Below are 5,282 nucleotides of genomic sequence, written 5' to 3'. Positions count from 1 at the left end.
TTCCTCGATGACAATGTCGCCGCCATCATTATCATCATTGAGAAATAAGTGATGTGCAGTGACGCAGGGTTACCCCTGATTTTCCCATAGTTTGCATGGATTATGCACATATCTAATCTATCCCAGGAATTTTAACTCACTAAGGAGTCAAATCTTCTTTTCTTAAGGTTTAAGGCCCATGCATCCTTTCCAATGTTGAATGGTTTATTAACACTCAACATAGTCTAACCCTTCTCTTAATATGCATGTATCATAACTTTTAATCATCCCTTATCCTTCACTTATTACTTTATTAAAAGCCTTCTCCTAATTTCTTCCTATCGGGATATTATAACCCTTCTAAACCTTTAATCATTCATTATCAGGACTTATACAACCCTTATAACCCTCCATTAGATATTAGTTCCGCATATATAACCAAACCCACATGTTCCTTTGGTTAATTCGGGTTTAACCCACAATTCCTTCTATCGGCGCTTTAATCCCTTTTATAACCATTTACAAATGAATACATTAAAACATACCTTTCCGCCTTTAGTACGGATTCTGCACGATTCCTGATGCTATACCTTTATCGCAATCGACAATCGCTCCTCCACGGGTTCCACTAACATATGTTCCCTATCTCCTCCGATATGCGATAATGCATAACCTTTCGGACTTCAAATATCATTAACCACACCATAAAGCTTTTTGGGTCTGCTCCTGCAGACCTTTCCTTCAACACTCTACCGATCTCCAACCACTTCCGATCCTGATCAGTACTTTATTGCTATCGCATGCCTCCATATTCCTCCTCCGATACAATGCCAATAAACTATTGCAATGCGATATTTTATAACAATCTCCACCGTTGATCCTTTTCCTGATCCAACGGTCATTAACTCTCTCGATCTCCAAAGCTGCATTATAATTTCCCGCTATTGATCTGCATATAGAAGATCCGATGGTTCACACCAATTTAGGGTGAACAACAAACCCGACAGTTATTCAGCTATACGTACCCGATGGGAATTATAAGTTCCTAATCTAATAAAGTTCAGGTCCAACTTCTCAATTAAACTCCGATTACTTTGGCGCCAGATGTCTGTCTGATGGTGAGATCTCTCGATCACCGATGCGATTTAATCCCAACCGTTGATCGTAAAGATCCAATGGCTACGATTCGCTCATACTCCATTTCTTCACTCTTCTCCTTTACTTAGATTTTTGCGTATTTCTTCAAGGTTTCTGTGGTTTTCGATTTTTATTCAAAGGTTTCCTTTCGCTCATCTCCTACTCAATTAAGTCCCGCTTGAGCTATACTTCGTGAGTTCTTTTATCACTGTCATTTTTGGCCTCTAATTGGTCCTTCGAATGGTCCAAAGATCCATATGATCCTCTATCACGCCCTCCTCTTCTCTTTGTGTTTCGCCACAACTCCGCCTGCATATAGTTATTACAAAAAACTCTAATACATATTGACTTTATCATTCAATCACTCAAACACACATTTATACAGATTCTAATCACTCTCTGTATATAAATACAAACCGATAATTACAGATTGAGACTCTGTCTCTCGGGCCTGAATTTCTAATATCAATGGCCTCTGTTTACATTCTACTCGTAGGCTCAAAACCACACTCTAGCTATCTGTCTAGCCAAGTCTCTAAAACATCTAACCCATGTCTCTACCTTTTAGGCTTACATTTATACAAAGGGATTCTAAAACCAATTCTGGCTTAGATCCATGAATTCCTTAACAAAATTCCTAATTCTCTTCCTTGTTCCTAAAACTCCTCTCTAATCCCTAAATTCATGAACTGACTCCAAATCTAATATTTACAATCAATTCTAAATCCCTCAATCTCTCAACTATCCTAAATCTCTCATGTTCTCCTATATTCGAGAACATTTACAAATATGCCTCACAATATTCAATTAATTCCCTATTCTAGCTTCTCTCATTAAAATCACTCAAAACATTAATAATTACATTTAATTCACTCTTAGGAACCCAACTTCCTTGAAAACACAATACCCCTATGTCTACTAAAATACAATGAGTTTTCTTGGCCTGAATGCTCCTGCATCAGACTCCCAAAGTAGAAAATTTCCATGATCTCCTGATCATGTGTCTTCATAAGTTGATTGAAAAACCTCCAGGGTCCCAAACTTTAGTTTGTAGCTGCCCAAACACTTTTCTCCTTTGTTGTTGTTGTATGTCTATTGTTTTCTGCTCTATCTTCCTCTCCTTCTCAATCAGGTTCATACTCTGATTGATCATCCTTCCTGCTGCTATCATTTTCCTCCCTATGGCTTGTTTCATCATTAGCTTCCATAATTCTTCAATCTCCATCTCCAGCACATCCTTGGACTGGTCCATACTTTGCCACTTACTGCTATTTGTTTCCTTCTGCTTCAGGTTGTTGCTGTTGTCCACCAATTCTTCAAACTGCTGTTGGTTACTTTCAACTCGTAGTTGCTGGTTTACTACTTGTTCTTCTACTCTTGCTCCCACTCTTACTCTTGTTGTAGACATTGCTCTTGCTCTTGCTTCTATTTCTGCTCTTTCTTTGAGTCCTACGTTTACCTTGACTCCTATGATGACTACCTCCCTTTCATCCTTACCCTTTTGTTCACTATTGTCTTGCACTGAATCCTGACTTTCCAGCATTCTCTCCAGCAATTGAGCATCTCTGTTCCATGGATTAAATTCTTCCATAGAATTTTCTTCTTCCATTTTTGTTTGGCTGCCCATCTGTACCAAATTTCCTCCAGCATCTGCAACTAAACCTACATTCATAGAACACTTGTTAAAACAAAAATCATAAGGCTTTTGTGCCTTATCCCCCTTTGCCAACACATCAATATGTTGCTCTGATTTTTCCTCCATTATCAGCACATCAGTATGCTGATTTGAATTCCCAATAGAATTCACGAGACTGTCAGCTAGTCTCTCCTCCATACCATCTTCTTCTATGATGTCTTTCTATCCTTGTCCACTATAATGAACTCCTTCCTCTGCAATCACACTATCATACTCTAAATTTCCCAGCAAATACTCTAGCAATTCAAGTTCTCTGTGACACTTCATAAGTACTTCATCATTACTTATGTTTCCTGCATTTATACACAAACTATAAATCTGAAAATTACAAGGTTCAACAGTCTCAACTGTTGCTTTACATATCAGCTCTTCAGACTGAATTTCATCTCCTTTCACAAGAAATTGTTCCTGTGTTGTCACAGTTTCAAATATCAATGCATTATCAAATTCTTTTTGTTGCAATACTTCACTGCTTTTCTTATTTAAGAGATATTCTCCATCCTCCTTTACTTCAGAGTTTTTATCTTTAGAAAGATACTCTCCCATACTTCTGACAGCTTCAAAAGATTTCTCATCCTCTACAAAACCTGTAGTCACATCAAAATTATTAGATTCAACAATACATGGTTTTACCTTTTCTTGTTGGTCTGCATTTGTCCAACAATTCAGAAAGTCATCAATAATTCCTTCTTCTTCACCCAGAACTTCACCTTGTTCTGGTTCACAAATGGATACTTCCATTTCCAATCCAGCTCCTCTGAGTTCTTCAGACCTCAATTGAACACCCAGTACCTATTCAAGCTTCATCAACTCTTCTGCTAATTGCATATTCACCTGCTGACTTCTCTTCTTTTGTAGCCTTCTCTATAATTTATGCCACCTCACTGGCTTCTTCCTCAAGACCCAACCTTGTCTCTAGTTTTCCTCAAGTATCATCATCAATACATTAAGTTGTTCTTTCATTTCTGCAATCTCTTTTTCAAGCTCCTCTTGACTCATCCTCATGCCATTTGCCTTGACATCCTCTTCCTTCACCTCCATTCTATTGTGGTCTTCTTCAGAACCTCTACTATGACTATCAGTAGCCATCTTCTTCTCTATATTTGTGAGCTCCTTACTCACTTACTATGATCTGCATTAAAGCCTCTACAACAGCAAGTCTTCCCTGCTGCCACCTACCTCACCAAGCTCTCCTCACTCAGTCTTTTGGCAAGCCCTTGGTACTCTATCTCTGGAACCTCCTTTGAGCACTCTTCTCTGCTCCTTTAGGCTTCAACTCATCACCATGAAATACTTGGTTCTGAGCACTTCTTCTTTCACTTAGGAAGTCTTACTAGCTTCCTTCATTACCTCTTAGCAATTTTACCCACATCCTTTGTGGAATTTCCTTTGCGAGCTGCAACAATACCTCTGCAGTAACAAGTCTCCTTCTTGCTACATATGCTTCACTAAGCTTCTCTCCTCAAAGCTCGGTCTTTTAGCATTTCTCTGGTTCTTTCCTCTGGAACCAATTGAGCACTCCTCGCTCTAGATTGCTGCAATCTTCTCACCTCCTTATGCTGTTACCTGTGCATCAATATAAAATCCACACATTCTCCAATCTTCAAATCAAATCAAACAAAAAAATGTCATCTCACCTTCAAGATCTTGGAATGATATTGTTCCACCATTTACTTGTGCTTTGAGTGGATTGTCCTCTGTTTCTTGCATCTGCAAATTCTGCTTCACTTTATCTCTGTGTGCCTATTATTTTTCAAATTAAAATATGATCCCCCTTGCCTACATAAACATCTTAAAACACATCTTTGTTCTAAGTCTTTTTCTACAGAATTCCCTTATTCTATTCTACTATTAATTATTCCAATAACAACTATGCTCTGATACCAAATGACGCAGGGTTACCCTTGCTTTTCCCACATTTTGAATGGATTATGCACATATTTGATCTGTCCCGGGAATTTTAACTCACTAAGGAGTAAAATCTTCTTTTCTTAAGGTTTAAGGCCCATTAATCCTTTCCTATGTTGAATGGTTTATTAACACTCAACGTAGTCTAACCCTTCTCTTAATATGCATGTATCGGAACTTTTAATCACCCCTTATCCTTCACTTATTACTTTATTAAAGGCCTTCTCTTAATTCCTTCCTATCGGGATATTATAACCCTTCTAAACCTTAATCATTCATTATTGGGACTTATACAACCCTTATAACCCTCCATTAGATCTTAGTCCCCCCTATATAACCAAACCCACATGTTCCTTTGGTTAATTTCGGTTTAACCCACAATTCCTTCTATCGGAACTTTAATCCCTTTTATAACCATTTACAAAGGAAATACATTAAAACATACCTTTCTGCCTTTGGTACGGCTTCTGCACGATTCCCGATGCTACACCTTTATCGCAATCAGCAATCGCTCCTCCGCGGGTTCCACTAACATATGTTCCCTGTATCCTCTGATATGCGA

The sequence above is a fragment of the Pinus tabuliformis genome, chromosome Q (assembly GCF_031772625.1).
Source record: "Pinus tabuliformis cultivar Carrire ecotype Pingquan chromosome Q, CPIR1, whole genome shotgun sequence".
Classification (NCBI taxonomy): Eukaryota; Viridiplantae; Streptophyta; class Pinopsida; order Pinales; family Pinaceae; genus Pinus; species Pinus tabuliformis.
The sequence above is the reverse complement of the archived record's forward strand: the minus strand, read 5'-3'. Positions refer to the sequence as shown.